Here is a 26612-nt window from a genome sequence, read left to right on the forward strand (position 1 = left end):
TCAAATAAGATTGACTTATTATCTTGAGACAGGAGTAATACATATAAATTTAAGCTTATATGTTTTTATGATTAGAACATATTTTATTTTTAAGATGGTATTCTATTCACTACCGCTACGTGGCGTGTTCTCGTGGCGTTTTCTCGTAAACAAAATGCACTAGCTAATGGATAAAAGAGGTTTGCCAAGAGCGCGGAAGAAAGTAAAATTTCGCTATTGACATACAAGCTAGTGTTACCAGTGTTAGTACAATTGTATCGGATTTAGTACTTTCTTATCACATTTGGTACGTTGGTACTACATACATTTTAGTCATAGATATAGCATATCGATCTAGACCGTGCAAAACTAAAAGACAAGAATGCGAATAAGATAGTTAAGGACAGAAAGCGCAAAGTAAGCATTCTCTCTCACTCTCTCCTCATTAGAAAAAACGAGGTGCATGCTTTCTATTACTTGTCTCTTTCTATTTGATCCTTCCCGCGCCTTAGGCCATAGCTTTGATTTTAGTATTAATAGCGTCAGAGTTGGTACAATTGGTACTTTTTGCTTTTATTATGGTTCTCACACACAAAACGCGGCAACAATACTGATCGCGCTCGAAAAGACTAGGAAATAAGGAAATAGATTCAAGTAGTAGCCAATTAACGTCTCGCTTTTCTACAAAGATAAATGCATAAAATTTGTGCCTAATCTATGTGCACTTTGCTTCCTATTTCGTGCTCTTCATAAAGTTATTTTTAGCGCTACATAAAGCACTCACTAAACTATTATCATCAAATAAAGTAAAAAAAGTAAGCGCTTTGTTATATCAAATTTTTATATATAATATTAATGTTTATTAAAGCATGTAAAATGTTATCTCCGTAATTATACAGCAACTTATTATATTTTTTAAGTTAATAATGTTTGACGTACGCAATCAAAAAAATGAAAAGAATAGTACTAAAATAAAACAAAATTTTCAAAATGCCACGCAGACATTTGAACGCATTTGAAACGACATAAAACGACATTTAAAGCTGGGTATACATATACACTTAGCGAACGAACACCAAACGAACAGCGAATGCGAACTTTTGTTATTGTCATTCGCGCACATAGAGCTTGTATTAATGGAGGGGCCATTGCTATATGCCGAAGTCCGCGCGAAGAGAATCAACAGAGACATGAATATATTCTCATATATTCTGTCTCTTTTCGTGTTGGACATCCCCACCACTCCGTTTTCTAGAAGGAAAGAAGCGCCACACATACGACGAGCAGTACGACAGGTACGAGCTTACTTACTTGGTGTCTACTTGGGCCTTAGGCTGTTACAATTAGTACAAAAAATTTTTACATACGAAAGTAATACTGTACATTCATTGATTGGCATGCATCTTTTAAATTCTAAATTATGTACCACTTAATGAATGCACAGTGTTATCTTTGTAAACAATTTTTTTTCGTACGAGTTGAGAATCGGGCCTTAGATTGTATAGTTACGAACCTGTTCCCACACGAAAAAAGACAAAATATATCCACCTCTCTGTCGATTCTTCCCACACGTGTCGCGATGCACCAAGGCCCCTCCATTAATACAAGCTCTATGTTCGTGCACGAACTCTCTTTGATGTACCGCTTCATGAGGGAATCGAGCTGAACGCGAATCGAACATTCTATTCGCATTCGCTTTGACGTATACATTTGCCAAATAACAATAACGAACGTTCGCGTTCGCTGTTTGTTCGGTGTTCGTTCGCTAAGTGTATACCCAGCTTAAGAAGTCGCAAGGAACAGCCGCGAGCGCGCGCGTGACGAACCGCGGGGTCCTTACCTTTGCTGTGAAACCCATACACACGCGCGCGCGCGCACGCATGATGTGCACAATCCGACCGGCATCCTCCGCGTAGTGCACATTGGATATCGCTAATACCGGCGGTAAGCGTCATTAAAAAAAAAATGTAAGGTTGACTTTGTAACTTGATCAAAAGAGTATAAAAAAATTGTTGGAAAAACGTAAGCAATTTCAGCAATTCCAAAAATGATAAACATATAAAAATGTTTTATTCCATGAACGTTGTTTATTACTGGAGAGTAATCGTATTATAAAACTTTGCTTTAGCGATATGATTGAATTTTTCTTTACAACAGTACATTCAACTGAATGAAAACCGTAAAATATGTAATTTTTTACGTAATCTTTGAACGCGGTTTGTTGTTAGAAAAAGTAAATCTGTAAAAAAATTAATAATAGCATTCAAAAGTGCAAACTTTGAGCTTTCCAACCCTTTTTTGCTAAAAGCTATACGTGGATCTGTTCACGATTAACAAGCGATAAAAGTCAAAATGACCATTTTTTCTTAAAATCTCAATAACTCGGTCAAAAATAATCGTACAGCAATGAACAACCACTCAAAATAAAAAGAAAAAATCCCGCTATAAGATGCAAGTAACAGAAATTCTCTATGATTTTTTCACGCGAGATGCAGCGCAGCAAATTTGCATTAAAAATTTTTATTATAACGGGTCAAGCTTCATCATTGTGCCACGTTGGTGAAAAGAAAGATAACTAAAATCGCAAAAAAGCGTTTGAAAGAAGAAGTTTCAAGCTTTAAAATGCTTTTTGGGTTTTGAGTCTACGATAATTTTTCGCCCATTTCCAGCGGTTTGAAAATAGCCTAAATTTTCGGTATACGAAAAGTGTTCCCTATTCTTTTTTTGAGTAGTGCAGATTCAAAAACTTTTCATTTAAGGGGGTCTTCTCATATAAATCAATAAATCAATTTTACAAATTAAAGAAAATCAGCTGTACTAGAAAGCATAAGGTTTATTACATGGTCCTGCAATAGATGATTAACCGTAGCCGTAAATTTGGTGAAATTATTATTTTTCTCCACTTCTAACTTTAAACGAGTTTTTCTCAAAACCAAATTCTTTTGACGGTGATTTTAAAAAAACTACTTAATTGATAGACTTAAATCAAAGTTTGTTTTAAAGTAAATTACTTTCTTTTCTATGTAAACCAACATGTGTGTATAAAAAGGTAATTTTTACAATACTTTTAGCATAAATAAACTTGCATTTTTTATGGTACTTTCAAAAATCCGCCATTTTGTTAAAAATGGTTTTTTAGTGTAAATTGAAGTTCAAAGAATAGAATAGAAACTACAAAGAATAGAAACTATTAATAAATCCTACAAGAAAAATTTTTGTTTATTTTAGATAACTACAATCAATGCTAAAACTCAAAAACAAGAATTTTAAAAAATGTGCTCTCTTTGTTATACAAATACTTAATTAATTAATTAATTAATTAACAATATTATGTAAAACAAAAATTTTTTTTTTAGTTTTGGTGGAGAAGAAAGTGCCCTTAAGATTTGAAATAAAATCCTTTAACGGCTTTTTTTTCTTCCCAAAGTTACTATTGATCTTTGACCATCTATATGAGAAGACCCCGATTAAGAATAAAATATTCCTTCTTTGATAATAAATATGATTAGCGCTATTGATTCTAATTTATGATAGATTAAAAGGTAATAGCGTTAAATCCAGAAATCTTTTCTATGAGTGTACTATTAAAATTTTGAGAAAATCACTCGTTTTGGAGAACTTGCATTTTGAATTGAAATTTATATCAAATAATTATTATTGATGAGACAATAATCCAGGGAACATTCAAGATGAATATATGATTAGTTTCAGAGATATGAGGGATCCAAGTGGTGAGTTTTCTATTAGATAGTATGGTACAATTAAATTTTTATAAACTGATATTTATGTTAAAAATTATTTTCCTGTCTATTTTAATGTTTTTTGAATTGCTGATTACAAATCTATTGTCAAGATTCAAGAATTTAATATGATAGATTTAATATGGCGAATATTATTATTAAAAAACATGTTAATTTTTATTTAAACTGGAATTTTACGGTTTTTTAAATTGCTAATTACGAATTTAATACTGCATTTTCAAAATTTGAAATGGTAGATCCAAAATGGCAGGCATATATAAGGAAACTATTTAATTTTTGTGTAAGTTAGATTTCGTCGGTTTTTCAGATTACTGATTCTGAATTCAAAACTGAATGCGTGAAATTGTAGAGTGAGTATTTAAAAAATCTACTAATACTCGTAAAAATTACAAATTCATTTGATTTTTTGATATTTATTATTATAATAATTCTGATATATTTATTATTTATGTTCGCTATTTTGAGTTTTATTTTAATAATAAATTCGTAATTAGCGACCTGAAAACCCCTAAAATTCCAGTTTGAATAAAAAAAACTTTTTTTTTAAATAATATCCGCCATATTAAATTCTTTAATTTTGACAACAGATTCGTAATCAGCGACTCAAAAACATTGGAATAGTAAGGAAAATAATTTTAAACATAAATATCAATATTAAAAAATTTAATTGTACCATATCCTTTAATGGAAAATCTACCACTTTGGCCTTTCATATCTCTGAAACAAATTATATGCTCATCTTAAAAGAGAGGTATAAAAAATCGATAATTTGCCAATCCCGAGGTAAACGCAAAATTTCTCTGTTTTCTAGTGTATTTTTCTCCGTAAAATTCAAATGTAAAATTATAGGTAAGTAAAGAAAAAAATGTTACAGTCAATTTTAATGTTTATAAGCACGGGCTCATGTACACTGAAAGAAAAATGTCAAAGTATTAAGAATCAAATATTTCTTGTGACATTCTCTTCGATATTTATTTGTTATGAAGAAATTTATTATTAGTAAAAATATACATTTCGATAAAATATTCTATGACATATACTTCTGAAATATATTTCTGTAAAATATACCTTATTTAAAGAGATAACATCCAGTGTGCGTACAAATAAATAATTTATTTACTAGAAATAAAACATTTAATTCGCCCTATTAAAATAAACCATTTATTAGAGAAAAATAATAAAAATTTTTTTATGGAAAATATTGTATATTTTACTCCAAAAATTTTATTTCTAAGAAATAAACCAATTAATAATAAAAATGAGATGCATTTCCTAGAAATATATATTTCATTTTCACAAATAAATTTTTTTATAATAAGTAAATTTCGAAGAAGACATTATAAGAAGTATTTGAGTTTCAAAACTTCGACATTTTTCTCTTAGTGTATGTTAATCTTCAATTCAATTTTATGTTTTATATTCTGTTAAGTACTTGATTACAATTGTTTTAGAAATTAAAAAATGTGGTATCTGAGTTGTAGTAGGTACGAAGAATTTGTTAAAACTTCTGTACAATTTTTAAACGATTATATTATTTTCCTAACGGGTTACTGATAAGAGAAAGTGATGAAGAAAGAAAAACTAATTAAAATATTCGCTCATAAAAATTCCTTAAAAAGTATAATAAAAACAAAAATAACTTTAAAAATATAAAAATAATGTAAAAATTTTTTTAATGTTCGAAAATAAAAAGATAAAAAAATGGGACCGATTCCTCCCTACACCCGATTTGTGATCCTGGATTCGACAAAGGAGTTAACAGCTGATTATAGGAGTTAATAGAAAATGATAAAAGCATGGTAGTATCGATAAAATATGTAGCTTGCTGGAGCTTAAGTAGCTTTAACTAGTTGCAACTTTTTCTCTTCACTTAGCATAATTTTAAGAGACATATTTGGATTCTACGAGAAAAATGTATACTAGAAAACATGAAAATTTTGTGTTCACGTCGCGGTCGACAAATTGTCAATTTTTCTTATCCCCCGTTTTTCCTTTATTGTCCTATCAATACTAATCATTTTGCATGAAATTCAATTCAAAATGCGAGTTTCCCAAAACAGGCAAAAAAACATTTTTGCAGTAGCTCTTTGCATTTAAAATTGCAAAAAAAGCTATTTGAATGTATTATAACTGTTATACATGATATTGTAACATATGATATTAAAAAAGCATTATTGTAACCAAAATTATATATGTGTTAAGATTTTTTTAGGTCTTGAAAAAAATTTGTTGCATTAATTATTGCTCATCCTTATAGTAGAATAAATCATTTTTGTTAAACAACATTACAAAACTTCTATGATATAAGTATTTGAAATCAAATTCGTTATCTTCATTTTTTGTTATATAGAATAGAATCCAAGAAACCAGATTCTGTGGCGGGTCCCGGATTTCAAATCCAGACACCCAAATCCCGGATATCCTAGATATCCAGATTTAAAATCCGAATTCATATTTTTTTATCTAGACAAAGAGAAAAGAAGGAAACACGATAGTTATGGTTTTATTTTTGTTAAAAAAGCTCTAATATATATAGTTTTGTGTAGAAAGAAGATTAGAATATAATTGTTTCAACATAATTATAAACATTTATCTTCAAAATCCATACTTTTTTATTAAATTTGCGCTTAGAAAAATAACTCAAGATAACAAAAATCTAAATAAATCATACAGTTTGCTATGTGAGCGATTTTATGCATGATATTGCGGCTCCTCCTGTATTAAATGTAGAAAAATATCGCGCCACTAAAGGCGATAAAATGTACAAACCGATGAGCACCACAAAAAACATTCGTAACAGTGTTTCCCAATTTTGTAGTAATACAAATGCTCTTAGTTGAATTATCTGAACAATTTTGTTTAAATTGTAAACGAGAAACATTGATTGTGCATCAAGAAAAAAGTAGTTAATTTTTTAACTTGATTAAATTTCTTCAATTCAAGTATTGATACATTTTACTTATATACATAAAATACTTGAACTTTATTTAGGTATTTACATATTTAACTAAAATCTTACCAAAATCCTTACAAAAGTAAAAAAGATATGCCAAGTATATAAACGTGTGCATTCAAAAATGTATACAAGATTAATACAATTAACTAAATATTTTAATATTTTTAAAAAAATGAAATATATTTCTAAAAAAAACTTTAAAAAATCCTATAAAAATATATTCAAAAATTAAATGGAAATATTATCAATAATAATGACAGATGATAAAGTAAAAACCTGACGTATCCGACTTGTATTATTTCTATATATATTTTCAAGACTATCTCATTGACATTAAGTGTATATACAAGAATACAATTAATGCAAACCAGACATGCCAAGTTTTTGCTAAATAGTTTCTTATAATTGATAACATTGCCATTTTTCAAATAATTTTGAATAGATTTTTATAGGATTTTTCTGTCATTTTTTTAAACATACTTGGCTAATTGTATTAATTTCGTACACATTTTTATATGCACGCGTTTATATACTTAGCGTATTTTTTTATATCTTTGTTTTCGTAGAATTTTACTCTTTTTGTAAAAATTAGATAATATTGTTTCTACACTTGTATTACGTGGTTTTATTTGAATTGATTTATTTATTATATATTATTATAATATATATAAAACATTATTAATATTTATACGTATATATATATATATATATGGTTTTTGAATCGCTGAATATAGATCATATAGACATATAGACATGTCTGGTCCCGTGTAAAAGAATTTTGTTTAGCTTATAACGATATTCGTGAGCAATTTAGAGGACTTCCACCCTTTCATCCGCCATGTTAGATTTGACTAAGGCGCCAATTAGCATCCAAAAGGCCATGCTGTTACGAAAATTTTGAGCATCGATTTAATTGCATCAATTTTTGAGCAGGTGGGGTGTCCAGTTGACGTGTATCGTCCTATTGTATTAAACATATTACTTTTATTGCGCTAATATATTTTATGCATATTTGCATTAACAAATATCCTTGCCGTATTGCTTTAACATTCAAAGACTTATAATTTTCTCAACTTTTTATTAATAATAATAATAATAATAATATTAACATATATATTATGTATATTATTTGTTTGTTATTTTTATTTTTTATTAGTTATTATATTAAAGTATTCATTTTTTCGCATATCAGTTCATCACTTACGGTACATTACATTATAATTTTACTAGAACAAGTAATAATCTTGTTCTAGTAAAATAAATTGTACGTAGCTACATTGTAAAGCGTCTTATGACAAACTAGCTTGACATATGAGTCTAATACTTGAAAATAAGGCAAATGAGCATTTTCGCACAAAAAATCTCGAAATTAACCTCGGGATTAAAAGTTCCGATATTAATCGGAATCAAAAGCTTGCATCAATATTATATAACACGTGTGCTACATGTGTGCAGTGAAGTTCGCATCACACGACACGACTTTTTTATGTACTTGGCATCGCGCCGCGCCGCTATCGCGTCGCTTGATATATCAATAAATACGTGTATAAAAGTCAATACTTTTTTTCTACATTATCACATAGTAAATTGGTTTAAAAAAATTAAGTTAATTTTTATATTTAAAAAAACATGAATAAAACAGGATATGCTAAAAATAAAAGTCACTTACTCTTTTTCTGCACATGAAAAGAACAATTTTGCTGAAATACAATAAATAATTATGTTGGACTATTAAAATATGAACAGTAAGTGATTGGCTGACACACATCCACGAGAATTTTTCTCGTGCTGTAATCTTTGCGTTTTTAACGTTTTTAATTTTTATTCTTTAGTTTATGTTTTATGCTGATGAATCGGATTAGGTATAATTGTACGTGGTTTTGGAGAGGAAGGTGTTGTATATATCATTTGTTCTGTAAATATTGTAATTATTGTGTATGTGAAATTATAATCTCGAGGAGATCAATAAATCTACTACTATTAAAATATATATTGGACGTTTAAATTGGTAGCTTAAATATCAATTTTTTCCAACCATATTATCATGATTAAGTCTCACATAATTATTTTGATAATCCAACATAAAATCATATTCTAATTTATATATATTCTAATCTACATTTAATTAAATTTTTGAACACTGTAGTAAAATTATTCTTTCCAAGAATATTGTTTTTACACCTTATAGAAATAAAATGTATTTATTTAATTCTATACGATTTAACGAATGAGTAGTTTGTCAATTACAAGAATTGAGAGCCACTGTGCAATGCGATTGTGTGTTTGTTCACGCATCCAACCGAAACGTATCCAATAGGATAAACAAAAAAGAAACACAAAACTGTCGAGATCTGGTCATGTACTATCCTCTGGGAAAATAACTTCGACAAACAGACAGTAACAATTTCCAATGGTACATTGTGTTCTTCCTTTCTACGAAGAGATTATGCCTCAAAAGCATTGTACACCTTTAATCTACAGTTTAAGGAAGGAATGGGCGCACAAATGTATCTGCGGCATAGTTTTGCAAAGTCGCGCGCGATTAAAATTGGAGTCCGTTCAAACAATCAACCCCTTTTATAATGTAACAAGCTCCGCCGTGTTGTCCGGTGTGGTAGGGATAGAACATTCTCTTTTGTGCGAACTGGTTTTTCCCTTTTATCTTTCACAACAGCCTGCGCAAATATTAAACTATTTGACCTCTTCTTTAGTCCCTCTCACCGCCCCTCATTCTCCCCGTCATTACTTTAACCATTTTCGTGGTGTTTACTGTTACATATTACAATCGTGATGGATCTCAGCAATAAGTAGCCCCGTGCAATTAAAATAATCATTTACAAATTGCAACCGCATGCTTCCAGTACCAGGGAAATTAACGCGCTAAATGAAGCTGTCGATAACAACGATTAATCGACTAATAATCACCGCAATTATTGACATTTAATTGCTCCTACATTCCTCTCTTTCTCTCTCTCTCTCTCTCTCTCTCTCTCTGCCTTTTCTCTTTTCAAATGTCCGTCACCATCACTCGCTGCGAATGCCAACTTCTTTTTCCTTTGGTTCTGAAAGAACGTCGGGACTTGTTCAGCCGCTGACTCGCGCGCACGGAGTAGATGAGAAAGAAATAAGAAAGTTCTGACGAATTAGTATTATCAGCACGGAGCTACGGGGATTAATGAGTTCCCGTCATCGTTCCTCTCCGCCCTCAATATCCTCATCCGTCTCTTTTTCTCACGGCCTCAAAAGAACTTTTTTCGGCAAACGACCCGCCCGATTATGGCGCGTAATCTTGTAAAATACGTAACCGAACTCTCGTGCCGCCTCTTTCAGTCGCACGTCAAGAAAGCGCGCGAGCGACATGAAATACACAAAACAAAAAGGAAGTAAAGGAAGCAAAATTCCTCTCCGAAATTCTCTTCCTCTCCAATATAATTGCCCGTTCATTTATGACGGTGTCGCTGGTTATTATTACTTTCATTGAAGATGAGAAAATGCGCACAAAATATCACTCATAAATTTTCTTACATAAAACTTTTAACTATTTTAGTATGCATTTTTTATTAAATTTTAGATCTAAAAAAAGCGATTTAAAAAATATATACTTCTAATTATTTTACAAATATGCCAAATTAATACATTTTTTCTAAACATTATATAAATATAAAAATCTATATTTATTATAAGTTTCTTAATTTTCATTCTAAATAAAAACTTATTTAATATTAATAATTTGTTACATGTAGTATCTTTTGTAACGTATAATTTCAAATTACCTCAACTAAATGTTTTAAGTGTAATTTAACTGTTCATATTTTATTCACAATCACAAAGACTAAAAATACGAAAAAATAAATAAATAGCATTTGCTTTAAACAAATATCAAAAACAAAATGTAACAAAAATATTTAAAAAAAATAAAAATTACCAACCGCTACAAAATTTTTTTTAATAAAAATTAAAAGTAAAATAGCGTAACCATCTGACATGGGGTTACGGTAACCCCAGTCGGTTTTGAAATGTTCGCTATTTAAAAGTATTTAACAAGGGGACGCTGGAACAAGGGGGGGTGGGAGTTTGAACTGTGCTCTACTTATTCCTCTTTGAGCGTTGTAAATGTTCTGAAAACAACAGAAGTAGGAGCATCGAAAGTGTGTGTTGGGGTTACAGTTACCCGTGTGTAAAGAACGTAACAAAAAAAATGAAAAAGTTCCAAATTTGAAGGGTAAGTAAAGTTATTTTTTTGTTCATTACGTATCATTTACGCATACAGTACTTATATATATTACCAATATGACGAGCACTTTGCGAAAATATGCTGCAATTGTAGCATTACAAATTAAAAATTTTTTCTATAACAAATAAAATCTTTTCTAATAAATATTTTTTGTATTAATAATTATGTTTTTTAAATGAATATTACTATTTTTTTTTACTATTATGTTTAAACTGTATTTATTTTTTACTAAATTCACATTACAAAATAAATATATTTTTTGAACAGAATCAAAAAACTGACGATAGATTCTTAAAATACAACTCTTCCTCTTTCCATTGATCGCTATTTTAATTACTTTATTTATTTTTTTCTAATAAATACAGGCGTTTGAAGAAAAGGCAAATTTTTACAAAAATTTTTCGTTCCTTTCTCATTCTTTTCAAAAAATCTCTTTTCTTTTAATATCTTCGACTTTTCAGCCAAGACCATCATAATTCTGAGATTTTTTCCTTTTGATAAAAAAAAGAAGTTAAATTGATTAAATACATTTGGAGATATAAATCAACAAAATTTTGAGGTTAGTTTCATAAAAAAAAGTTTCATAAAACTTTGTATACAGAGGTTTTCTGTAACGCTGATAACAAATCTAAAGATAGTTTTTCAATATTTATAATCAGCGGCATAAAAAGATTGTCGACCATATTAGATTACCCATTTTAAGTTCTGAAAAATTAAATAATGGCTCATATATACAGATTTCTAAGGTTTTTATTTTTAAATTTTTATTAAAATTATATTTTTATTTTTAACATTATTTCATGTTCAATTTTTCCTTTTCAAAAATTTTCGCAATTTTAACAAGTTACTTGTAACCAAGTTACAGTTACAGTTACTTTTTTTGGTAACTAATAACTTAACTTCCTTACTTTTCTCTATCTGTAACTGCAACTTAACAGCAGTTACATTTTTTTACAGTTACATTTTTTTGGTAACTAATAACTATTTTAATAGTTACTTTAGTAATTACTTTTTTGGAACATGCGTTAAAATTTTTAATCAACAACCGGAAAAAGTCGAGTCTACACAAAAGAAATTGTATCGATTCTTAAAATCGAATAATTCCAGTATTAATATGCTAAATAATTACACTGCAATTAAGAAACTTTTTATTAAATATAACACAGGCATTCCAAGTTCTGCATCTGTGGAATATATGTTTAGCATCGGTGACTATATATAATAACGCCACATAAAGATTATCTTAATAATAATATATATATTTGAATATCAAATTTTATAAAATTAATAAAAATTTTTATAAATATTTTGTAACAAAAAAAATATATGAATCTATGAATGGCAGCCAATGTATCGTTATATTTTATTTAATTCTGATAACAGTAATATACGATTTAGACTTTAACAAAGTTCTCATTTAGTGTACATGAAATAACTTGTTAAAGAACATAATTAAGCACATAATATACAACAGTTAGTAAAGCATAAAATGTAAGATTTTATTTCTTATATTTAAAATAATATACAATTATTTAAGAAAAAAGTAACTAAAAAGTAACGACTCGTTATTTTTTTAATAACTGTCACTGTAATGAGTTATTTTTCAAAATCGGTAACTTGTAACTGTAATTGGTTACTTTTTCAATAAGAAAACTGTAACTGTAACTAATTACTTTTACAAAGTAACTTTTCCAACCTTGTAAATAACTTAAAATATTTTAACACCAACTCAAAAATAAATTATTTTTATTGTAATATAATTTAAAAATTAAATTATTATAAATTGTTCTTAATGTTATATAAGAACAAGTTGTAATTTAAAATTAAATTATTTTCCAGTATTCCAACAGTATAAACAAAACACTCTGAAAATACAAGATTTTGATTTTCTTTATTATTTACATATAAATGTTCACAAAATATATTTTGCATAAATAAAAAGAAGCAAAAGAAAAGGTCTGAAGGCAACAGTGAATAGTAAAAGTATATATATGTAGATGTATACGAAAGAGTTGTGATAGGATTTCGTAGCAGAGGTCGAAATCGAGAGAACATTTTTCTTACTATTTATTTTATCGGCTTGTTTTTACTGCTACAAGATAAGGTGCATTGGGGACTTGCATTGTTATCAAACAATCGCTCAGAAAGAACTTTAGGAAAGAGTCGTATCCAATCCACGATCGTTTAAAATGCTCCTATATTTCGATTAACATCATCGAGAAGTATCATGATTATCAAGTTAGGCTTTATCTATCGTCATTAGATTCGCTGTAGCAAAATTATCGTGCACGTTTACGAAATTGCTTTTAGTCGTTTTACTTTTTCAATATTCCGACTCGACACCTTCCACGAACCCGAATCATCTACAACATTTCACAGCTTGCAAATTACGTCCCGAAATTACCTCCTTCATTAACCTCGGTACCTGATTGCTCAAGATAACTTGGACACTTTCCACTCTTGGAAATTTATAACTTGATTTAAAATCCACTTTTGGTTCGATTTTTTAGTCTAAGTAGATTTTAAAAGGAAATACGAGAATACCTAATGTCTATAAATAACATATTCCTTTTTTTTACTTCCGACCTATATTTATTCAAGAGGAAAAATTAAACTATACATACATGCAAATTCAATGTATGTATAAATATTAATAAAAAAATAATAATCAATGCCTCGCGCGATAAATAATGTAGAAACTTATATCTTTCCTATTTTAAATAATTATATATACAATTTATTAAGAATATATGACATTGATAAAAGTATTTTAAAAGAGATTTTATAGTATTCAAAAATAATAATTTTGAAAATTTTGCACAATAATATGCTATTTTTTTACTTGCGTTTTTATTGTATCTTAAAACTTCATAGAAACAAAAACAGCATTTAGAAAACTGATAGAAGGTATTAATCAATGAGAGGAAAACATAATTATTACAATTAATCTCAAAGTGCAACTATAAATTTTCACATAATTATATTTACAGTTGTTGTTATTAAAATTTTTATAGTTTAGAATTATAATAGCTGAAATTAACATATAATAAGATTTTATTTGCATTAAAATAGTGTTAATTCAGTTAAAGTGTTAACACTTTACACTTACAAAAAAGGTACAAAACATTTTTAAATGTAAAACATACTTTAAAAAAATTTTTTTATTTTTTATTTTTTATTTTTGTGTACAAACTTTTACTCAAAGTAATTTTAATGGAAGAAGAATGTAAGCTGTACTCTAAGGTTAATTGCAACGTTGTCAAAAAAATTTTCAGAAGCGACATTGGAAACAGTCTTACTTCGTGACATATTGAGTATTCGGAGAATAGAAATCAGTTTCTCGTACAAATAACAGCATATCACGTCCCACTATATCAACTAAACTTTAGCGTCGTGAATACCGTCCAACTGTGCATGTAATGACTACGACGATTGTAGCATCCTAATGTGCACATAGTTACATCGCGTATTGCACAGACAAGATAGGTCATTATAGTATTATAATAAAGTAGTAATACAGAAAATAAAGTAAAAAGTCATAATTACCTAAGAAAGAAATCATTTCTTATAAGAAATAAAATAAATTACCTTTTTAAAAAAGATAAAAGAGACGACGAAGTGTATATGCCCGATCAAAAATTTTTCATGTAAAAGTATGTAAAAATCTGTAGAATTATGTATCAAAAATGTCCATGCAAAATTTTATATTGTATATTTTTATTTAATTTTACATATTTTTATGTAATTTTATATAATTTTGATATAATTTTATAGATTTATACATACTCTTGTATAAAAAAATTTTTGCCAGGAAAAAAATAGCTTATTTACAATTATATATAATTACATATAATTATACATAATTATATTTAATTATATATAATTACATATGAATAATTCTTTCTCAATAAAAAATGTTTCATGTAAAAGTATGTATAAATTTATAGAATTATATCAGAATTATATAAAAGTATATAAAATTATGTAAAATTATATAAAAATATACAATATAAAATTTTGCATGGACATTTTTGATACATAATTCTACAGATTTTTATATATTTTTACATGAAAAATTTTTGATCAGGTGCGTATCTTTAACAAAAGGAACTATTGTACTAAAAAACCCAAGTAGTAATATATTTTAATTTTCCTTAAAAAATAGTATCAAAAGAATTGTATTACCCAACTCGAGTAATGTCATATGTATTAAATAAAGAGACAGAAAAATGTATTTTGTCTAAAAAAATAATGATATGAAAAAAATGCGCTAACTATCAAAATTGATATTTATACAAATTAAGAAATTTATTATTATCTTATAATATTAAAATATTACGTACAATAATATAGTTCTGTATATAAGCGTCTTGATTAACATATTAACATTAAATATAAAACAAAACAATAATAATAATAATTTTTTTATTGAAAAAAGAAACTTGCTGCTGTTGTAGAGAAAACAATAAAAACAATTTATTCTAATATAAATAAATAATAAATTGTTCATAATTAATTTTATAATTATTATTATCAACTTTTTTATTATTTTCTATGGCAAGTTATTATTTTTTTTTTTTCAATAACACATTTATCTGTTATATTTTTTTTGCTTTCCATCTAATATCAATATATCTAATATTAACCAAAACGCTTAAAACTGTATACATCATTATGTATAAAACTATATATCATTGAATATAACATTTTAATATTAAAAAATAATAAATCTTTTAATACAAATATCCATTCTTATAGTTGGCGAATTTTCTGCATTATTACTTTTGTAGAAAAGATAAATTTGTTGTTCTCTTACTTCTAATATATATCACTTGATTTGAATAACACAATTTTATCATACTATTATTTTTTAAGAAGAATTAAAGATATTATTTATTATGCTTGAATTCTTTTAATACAATAATTTTTTGGTACAAAAGTGCACATACACTTAGCGCCCTTTTTTAACTTGTTAAAAAGTTAAAAAGTTATTGTAGTATTAAACATCTTCTAAACAATATATATATTTTTTGTGATATAAAGCATAATTTCAAGCTAATACAATTGTAAACAATTGTAAAATAACTCTTTCAGTATACATTTCCTATCTGTACGATTCAATACACATGGGGTCAAATTGACCTTAATTAATTGAAGAAGTACTATAGCGACGCTATTTTTTTGGTCCGAAAAATTCTGGTACAAAGTTTACGTATCATAAAATGATACTTGATGGTCTGGAAGAGAGAAAATTGTACGTAGTCAAGAAAAATGGAAACGTTGAGGTTCAGGAGCGTACGGCAACTGGTCAATATATATATATATATATATATATATATATATATATATATATATATATAGTAAAATAGAAATCTTAATTCAATAATGAATGTCGCATCCGAGACCTGTTTTGACAGTTTAATAATAAGTTAAAGATATTTTATTAAAAAATTCATTAAGATTATGTTGACCTCTAGTGTACTCAAAAGGTTAATATCAAAACGACCAACATAATTTATAATTATAACATTACACAAGTATCAAATCGCATGCATCTTTTATTCTTTATTTTCATTATTTTTTTTTTCTGTTAAATAGTAAGCAAATTCTTTTCTCAATAATTTTCTTATATAAATTTTATATACATTTTCTACTTCTATGAATTGCGTATCATTTTGACTTTTGAAAAACTTTTACATTAAATCAGAATAGTAATATTGCAATATTAAATTGATAATCATTTTAACCCTCTGACTGCACACTGGGTTAGCTACACCCAGGCCGATTTTCAAACGTGCGCCATTTTATAACGAGCAGCAGTGGGGAGATGGAACATGGGGGAGAAAAAAGTTAGGTGTCCCTTTTATCTTATGCGTGCTTGATCCGGTCATTACTCGCTTAGTGCTTGCAGCAACGTGAATGGAAGTTCGATTCTAGGTGTGATACACCCAGTGTGCAACGAACGTTACAAAATTGTGCAGAGCGGAAATTTAAAATGTAAGTAAAAGTAATTGCATTTAACTATAAATTACTTTTTTTTAAATAAACCAAGTAAAAGAACATTAGTGAAGTATATTTTTGTGTATAACAAATTAATTTTTGTACACGGAAAAAAAATTACTCTCAAATTGAAACTTATGTATTTAAATTAACGCGATTCTTGTTTCATATGTAAGCAACAATATATAATCTTCTTAGAAGAATTTGAAAATCTTGAATTTCAAAATATTACAATCTTATTTGAATACTATAAGTATTATTTTAAAAATATAATATAATTGTTTTGATAATTTTAGTCTAAAAAAATTATAATCTTTGATTTAGACATGTAGTATCTTTATCCGATATTTTTTCTTTTGCATTCAAGAAAATTATTTTTAAGTAACAAGAATATTATTTTCTTGGTTAAACTATATAAAATTTTAAGATAAATCTTCGTTCAAGTAAATCTTTTTACTTTAACAAAAATATTTCCTTATTTTCTGTGTATGTTTCTAGAGAAGTGAATACACGAAAGAGTGGATAGTTGAACTTTCATTTCTTTATATTTGAGTTAAATAAACAATAAATAATAATAAAAACAATAATTGTTTTTTCACAAATATTTCGATGATTTTGATTTTACGGTATTAACCGTCAGATCGAAAAATAGTGAATATTCATATCTTTAAAAAAAAATACTTTTTGGTACAAATCAAAAAATTGATAATTAATTCTTAAAATATAACTCTTCAGCTTTCCAATTATCATATTTTGAAGTATTTTTCTTTTTTTTCTACAAAATGCAGCCGTTTGAAAAAAAAACAATTTTTTATGCAAAATTTTTTTATTTATAGTCTGTCTATTAAATATATCTTTTTTCAGTTTATACATACGACTTTCTAAACTATTTTATCACAATTCTGAGAAATTTTCCTTAGAATTAAAAAAAATGGATTAAAATTCGTCGATTTTTGCCCGAAATACAAATCGTCAAAGTTTTCCGGATGTCGTACACCCATGTGTGCAGTGAACGTAACTTTTTGATAGTGTGCAGTCAGAGGGTTAATAATAATATTAAAATTTGAAAGCATCTGTATATCTTACAATATCTTCCCTCTTCGCGAAAAAAGAATTTGTTATGGAAAATGTTATTTCAACCCTCCTTTCCTATGTTTTGAATTCGGGATCTTCTTACGTTCTGTGCAGGCGTCTTAACCAGTTTGACCGAAGCATTTGGTAACATTTATCGCAACAACCGATGATATGATAATGATGATTGAAGTATATTCAATAACTTGATATGTAAATCATAACTTAATAACTACATAAGTCATAGTTTCAAAATAAAATCAGTGAAAATATATGGTTTTCAGTAACATACTTATAATTTGTGAATCAGTGAAATAAATACATTGGTCTTTTACTAATTACACATTAATTCTGAAATGAAAATCATTAAAAGACAGTAATTAATTATCACAACTATAAGTATATTACTGCAAATCAATAATAATACACTGATGACAATTTAGAGAGCGCTATGACAACTGCTCACAAAGTTAGCGCAGCAAGAGAACCAATCAGCGTTGTGAAAAGCGATGACAACATTTTGATAGATTCGATTATCAATTTCATGCCTTTTTTAGGCGTGAATATAATTCCAGTTATTTGTATTGAAGTTGGTTTCAGTTACTTACATTCCCAGTTGCCTATAGCTTTGTTTGCACACAAATTTTGCACAAGTGCTCGATTGCCTACGTGCCTGATTGCCTACATCTCGATTGCCTACAGCTTCGTTTGCACACACAAAAATAATTAAGGTTCAAAAGTACAATTGCACACATGATATTATTTCGCTCATACACAATGCACACATGATATTAATACGTTCATGCACATTGCACACATGACATTATTGCACACATAAGCTAAAGAAACAATATTAACATATTGCACACATGATATTAATACGTTCATACACATTGCACACATGATATTATTACGCTCATACACATGGCCCATATGACATTATTGCGCATATGCACATTACACACATGATGTCATTGCGCTCATACGCTCTAGCAAGAGCAAGGGGATGAATCCCAGATGCGCGTATAAAACAAACATCACCAATCAAATTCTATAAATTTATCCTAACATCAACTAAAGCAGTAATCTGATTGAAACAATGTCCACGCTTGTAATGTTCCACATGGGTTTGCGATTTTCCATGCAAAACGAGGTCTACCTACTTTTCTTTTTATTTTTAATCTACTTTTATTTTTATTTTTTATATGGTATACCTCGAAAACTAAAGCAGTTAGCCCTATAAGATCTACACAATTTTTTGTTTAACATAAAAAATATTATCAGAAATCATCGTCAAATCAAGGCGCCCAAGTTATTGGAATCGTGCCTTCAGAGTGTATGAGCGCAACGACATCATGTGTGCAATGTGTATGAACGTATTAATATCATGTGTGCAATGTGTATGAGCGAAATAACATCATATGTGCAATGTGTATGAGCAAAATAATATCATGTGTGCAATTGTACTTTTGAACCTTAATTATTTTCGTGTGTGCAAACGAAGCTGTAGGCAATCGGGCACGTAAGCAATCGGGCACCTTTGCAAAATTTGTGTGCAAACGAAGCTATAGGCAACTGGGAATGTAAGCAACTGAAACCAACTTCAATACAAATAACCAATATGAATGAAGATTGACTATGTTAAGTATTCACAACATGTTTGAATTATAATATTAATATTATAATTGATGATAGTACAGAACATGCATATTCATTCATATACATATGTGCATATGTCACAGGTAGGATTTATCTTAAATTTTTAACACATTAATTTTTTTAGAAAATGTGTGTGTGTGTGTGTGTGTGTGTGTGTGTCTACTTATTCCAAAGGCAGAAAAAACCGAAAATTGTGAAATTAAAAACCCACGTAAAACTGTACAATTATATTATTTATTTTGCAATGAAAACATCATATATAATATGAGCTAGACATATCAGTTTATATAAAATATATTACCCTTTAATGTGGGACAGAAATAAATGTTCTGTGCCATTTTTGTGATAAAAGAAAAAAGTTTTACAATTTTATCCACAAATTTATTTTTTATTTTTGGGATCGCTGATTCCGAATTTGAGATCAAAACTTCAAAATTCAAAATAGCGGATCCAATATGGGTTCGGCAAAGAGCAATATAGAAATTATTTTTTAAAAGTATTTATGAAAAAAATTAACTTAACGCTACTTCTGGAAATCAGATATTAAATTCAGATTTAGCAATCCAAAAATTCTATAGAATACCCATTTTCCAGAAATCTGATTATTTTTGAAAACTTCGATGCGCCATGTTGGATCCGTCATTTTAAATTTTGCAGACCTTCAATTCCAATTCAGCGACCCCAAGAACCTTTAAATACTTGCCACTTTAAAAATTTCGGTAGTCTAACTTTTTTTTTTCGAGATAGTGTTATCCACACTGATGGCATGTCTTATTTTTGTACATATATGTGTCATCCACAGCGAAAGGATTAAGAACCTAGTATAAAACTGACTGGATTTTGATTACATTTCAATACTGTGCAAAATATTAAATGTTTAAAAATATTTAATAATGTTCAAATTATTAATTGTAAAATCACTATTGCACCTTGCGGTTACGTCGACGTTTTGCAAAAAACTTAAGTTATTTATAAAGAAACTGACTTTTCAATATATTTTGCAATATATATAAAAACTTTAACTTTAAAAATGATTATAAATTATCTTAAAATAGTTTCTTTGTGTAAATTTTTTTTCAGTTACACCATATTTTTCCTCTATTCTAGTTCCTGTTACATAGCAAGCTTAATATTCATATTATATATTACTGGAAGAAGACAAATACAAAAAAATCTGACGCCATTTAATCTTACTGAAAAAGAGATTAACTATATACAAAGAATTTAATTTTAAAAAAGCCAACTAAATATATATGTAGAAAAGATCTTATATGTCCTACACGCGCGCGAGAACGGAATAATCCACGTATAGTCAGAACGAGCATATGGGATAAGTACATGTGCGAAGAAAGTGTGGAAAATGAAAAGGAAACGTCAGTTTTATCCTGAATTCGGTGAAATTATTAACGCGTTCAAATATAGAATGCCGCACATCACGGAGATCAGCTCAAATCCAAGCGGGGCAATTATTAAAGATCCAGCACGGATAAGAAGCAGGACCTGGTAACGTGGAAAAACTTACGCAACCCCAGGGAGGACTTATGTGCAACCTTTATGAGGATAGAAAATAATTCGACAGTGAAGTGTGTGCAGCACCGTGTTACAGTCGCGCGACGGTCATATTTCTGGGACAAAATTCGACGAGCGTACGTTACGGCAAAGGACTCACTGAGAGAGGAAATGCGCTTGTTACGGGAAAGCAAGGGCGTTTATTATTTCTATAGAAATGCTAAATTAAAATGTTATTTAAAATAACAATTTAATTAGCGACCACATCACACAGATGAATAAATGATTAAGTACATTACGTTACCGCGGTTTCCCGCGTTTACAAACAAATGGCAATCCCGTATGGAATTTGTTTGTAATGCATACGAACATGAGGCGTTTCAATTACGCATAAAATATTCTCTTTATACGGCAAAGGGAGAAATTATAATGTCATGTGCAAAGAACAATTGGATTATGGATAAGTAAAGCTTCAATAGATTTGATCATAAATAATTTTTTCAAATTTTTAAATCACCTCTCGAAATCTTGAATTTTTTTCATAAGGAATATTGTACATGTAAGACCAAATTATAGAAGAATTTTAAACTCTAAACTTTATATGAAAATTTAAAAATTCGAAAAACTTACTAAATTGCTTTAACTGAATCCGTAATACAAAAAATTGTACCAGTTACTAAACTTAAATAAATTATAATAAATATAATATTTCTTTCAACGTGTTTTCATGAAACAAAAAATACTTAAATATCGAACTCAAATAGACTACATTTTTTACGAAAGTTACACAGAAGAAAACATACAACGTTTTAATTACACACAAAATATTCTTTTTATATGGCAAATAAAATAAACGCCATGCAAAGAACGAATAGGATAATATGTTTCAACAGATTTAATCGTAATTACATTTTCTGAAGCTTTAAAATTATCTCACAATCTGAAAATTCTTTCATAAAAATTATCATAAAAGATCAAATTATATAAGAAAAATTTAACCACTAAACTCTCTTTTTATAAATTTAGAAATTCAAAAAAATTATACTAAATTTGTGCTTTAACAATCTGTAATACAAAAAATATCAGTTATTGAACTCAAATAAACTATTAATAAATGTAATCTTTACTTTAGGAAAAAAGGTACATAATCGTAATAAATAAAAGAAATACATATTTCTTAAAAATTATTCCGAAAATTATCAAGTGCTGTTCGACAAATCTGTCTGACAAATATCTTCCATAAATCTTTGTAAAAATTTGAACACGGGAAAGGCGGAAAATGCGGCAGCGTCTTTCAGAGCTTACAGGCTTCACGTGAATTAATGCGATCTAGTCCATCCTGATCTACGACAAAATCTTGTTAGTACACCTCACCGAGCGGCTGAAATTCACGTCTCCCACGATGTTGGAAAGACAAACGTACGTAATTAAATGCTCACGTGAACGATATAACAAGCAGATATCGGAAAAACGAATGGAATATTTTCCGCGGCGACTAAATACGTCCTGAATTAATGATAGCAAGCTGATTCTAATTCGCGACGAAATTCATTTAATGCACCCGAATGATCACCTGGAACTCATTGCTGCAAGAATGGATAAGTACGCGATGCAATCTGTATCGCGATACGAATGTACGATAATAAAAATCACATCCCTCTATAAAATACGATTTGCTTATTGACTGCATATAACATATATTTATTACATATGTATATGCATATTACATATAAAAATTCACTGGCTTTAAAATACAAATTTTACTTAGTTTGCTTAATTTTTGTTTAATTCTCTATTAAAAACATATATTTTCCATATTTTTTCAATTAAAAACGTTAAAAATATAAGTAGACTAAATCACACAATTTAGATTTTTGGTAAACACAAATTAAAATAATACAAAAGAATTTTGAAATACAAAATATGTGTATTTCCAAATTTCTTTGAAACTGAATTCTACTTGTGAACCGGTCTTGTGTTTTCAATGCTTCAGTTGGTTATATAGAATATTTTAATAATTATACGTCACATTAAAATTCTATTATTTGTACAAAAACTGATTTAAAATTAAGCAAAAATGTATTTTATTTAACAAAATAATTTATTTAAGATAGGTTACAGCTACAGATTGACAATTAAACTAAAAAATAATCAATATTTAAATTACTATATACATATGTAATACACGTTATTCACACATCAAAATAATTATTAATTTACCTAAAAAACGTTTTACATATAATTTATATATTATATGTTTCATATATAAATTTACATATAATATTAAACGTCCATTGCAAATATCTCAACTTAATTATTTATTAAATTATTAATTAATCGTTTACTGTTCTTTTCTTAATAGTATATTTATTTGTAAAGCTAAAAACATTTCTTTTTATATTTTTTTTAAATCAATTTTTAAAATTAATTAAAATAATAGTTATAAATTTATAAATAAACAAATAAAAAATTGTAAAAATGTATATATCATAATATATAATTCTATGTAATAAAAAAGTAATAATATAATGTTTTTTTATAATATAATTATAAATGTGACATAATGATGGAATTTTAATAACAAAGAGTTAATAAATTCCAAATTACTTTTGTAGTATCTAGGTATAAAAAAAATTATATGTTTCATGTTAAATATATTTTCGTCGCATAAATATCTGTTATCAAATACAAATATTAAAATTTCTGTTCTTTTATTTTGTTTCGCATCTGTATATTTTAATACATCACAGGAAAAATCGAAGTAAAATGTCGTCAAAAGAAATCAAACCATTTTCCCTATGTAAATCAGGAAAGTCTCGTCTACCTCGAGATTCAATTAATACACCGCAGCAACGGTTCCACCGTCCGCTAGAAACGCAACATTGTAACGACGAATGTCCATGTCAGAGAGCTTTACAAGGTGTGCCCAATAAAAGTTTCAGAACTTGTCGGATGGAACATCGAAAATCTCTCACTGAAGGAATGTAATGCACAGTTATTGATTGTCACAGAGACGATGTTAAGACCTCAAGAAATTCTTATAAATATTCCGGAGAGCAACAATTTTTTGCTTCTTATGCTCCATATACTTTTTTAATAATTTATTTATAGTCATTTTTCTCTTGCCTTTTAAATAAACAGCGCACTGGAATAAAAAAGTATATTAATAATCGTAATTAATAATTATTTGTCTTAATGATTCCTGATAATTTTAAAAATATTATGCAGAGCTTATTTTTATCATATTTTTAATTGTTAACTATGAGAGTTTCAAATAATAAAATATTTATAAATGTATAAAAGCAATTTCATAAAATTAAGTATTATTTAGGCAAATAAGCTTTAATATCTCATAATATTTAACAAACGACAGATGACATTTCACTCTACAAATCTTCTTTAGTGTAAATATTAACCTAAACTTAATTAATAATGTTGTGCAAAAAGTCAAATTTAAATGTGTTATGAATATAATGAATATGAACAACCTTACTAATCTACATCTCAACGAGATAAATGAGAGACGCTTATGATTAAAACACAGATTAGTATGGTTGTTTATATTCAATGTATTCATAGCACATATGAAATTGTCTTACGGCATACATCATGAACAATTCACACGGATTCGAACATACACCGACGACAAGATACACAAGAACATAATAATTTTTCAAAATATTGTTTGCACGTCAATATTGTAAATTAAATTAATAGTTACGCTAAAAAAAGCTCTGTAGAATGGAAACATTGTCCATTATTTATTAAATGAGATTAAAGACGTACATTCATAATTGACTATTCGTTCGTTTATTCATCTAAATAACATATTTGTTAATTCCATACGAGTTGCTTAATATTTTTGTGTAATTTAATATTTTTTTAATAAAAAATAATATGCCATAAGATACTTTAATTATGATTTAAAATACATTATATGTCCGTCCATATGTGTAATACCAATAATGTTTTATTAATCTTAATAAACTTTTTCAAAGTGCGACTTTTTTAGATGTTATAGTTTTTTTTTTTAGTTTTTTTTTTTACATACTGTACAATACTCGTACTGTTACGAGTAATTTTTTACACAAGTTATTTTCATTTAGATTATAATTCATATATTATATATTTTTCGATTCTTTTTTAAGATATATAATAATATGAAAAATTCTTTTATGCTTTATTATGTAACTGCTTTATTATATAATGAAAACGTAGTATTATGATGCGCCAACATATTTCTTTTGACGTTGATTTCGCGAACGTAGTCATCAAATATTAAAAATGATCATCCCTGCGTGAGTATGATAGATGCTTTCAGACAAAGCTTTCACGAAAAGTGACGTCACGATGATAGCCTCTGGCACAAAGCATCCAATATAACACGACACAGAAATTAAATAACGCTGAATTGAAATTAAACAATAGCTATGTTATGTTCCTTCAGAGATTGATTTAACAGGATGGTGATAGTTATTGTTCGGCAGCCGGTCAAATGTAATTCAGATTCGGCAAAAATTGATCTCCGAACAATTGATTGGCATTCATGCCAATATCAATCTACGTTTCCCGTCCGCTCTGATTTCTCGTTTCATTCATTCAGTTCTAGGAACTTCTCGAATGTGCCTGCTAGTATTCCCGAAATAATTCACGCGTAGCGCGCGCGAAGGGATTACTTTAATTAATCGCCGCAGGCGGGCACGTCCACGCCCGCGAGCGACAGTCGTAAGGACTCTGCGAGAAAAAAAAAGAGAGAAGGAAAGAGGCACGAAATCCTAGATTCGCGAGTTAAGCGGATTCGGTCGATCGGTCGATTCGCGGGCGTGTTCAATTAGCGGGAACGTCGGGAATGGAATTACGCCGTGAAAATTTCACCGCGGGAAATCTCGAAATGCCGTCCGTCACAAGTGGGGCGCCGAAAATAACTTTCAGCCGTGGAGGGAAGAAGGAAGGAGGGAGGGAGGGAGGGAGGAGACCACTCGCGCGCCAGGATCCAACAGTCCACGTCCAGTCACTCACGATCCACGATGTGGATCCGATCAATACAGGACCGCAACGCGCCCACCGGATTCCGGCGCGAATCCTCCCCCCTTCCCGCCCCGGGGGATTTCTCATCCTCCGATGGATCCGTAGCGAAACAGATTGGACTTACGTGTCGCGACACTATGTCGCTGGATCGGATCGCTGGATCGCGGTTCCGCACGTTGCGGCGAGCGTCGCACGGCGTTGACATCACGGCGATTAATCCCTTCTGCGTGTGTGTACACGGGTGTGCATGACTTCGGTTGCAATAGTCTATATTCCCCCGGAGCTACGCCGTTCACTCGCCGGCACAAGTAACACTTTTTGACCGCACCGTTTTACTATCGCTTTTATCGCTAATCTCCACCCATTCGAATTCGGAGTGTTTGACGTGTCCGATGACGTTTTGGAAAAAGATTGT

General features: G+C 28.7%; 1 protein-coding gene across 1 annotated transcript in view; it reads right to left on the reverse strand.

Moving 5' to 3' along the window:
• LOC105832667 overlaps window positions 1-26612 on the reverse strand; it is a gene marked incomplete at its 5' end in the record, with an annotated part of 371331 nt that extends 344719 nt beyond the window's left edge. Inside the window, 1 exon segment of the mRNA XM_012673815.3 lies at window positions 26322-26612.

The sequence above is a fragment of the Monomorium pharaonis genome, chromosome 4 (assembly GCF_013373865.1).
Source record: "Monomorium pharaonis isolate MP-MQ-018 chromosome 4, ASM1337386v2, whole genome shotgun sequence".
Classification (NCBI taxonomy): Eukaryota; Metazoa; Arthropoda; class Insecta; order Hymenoptera; family Formicidae; genus Monomorium; species Monomorium pharaonis.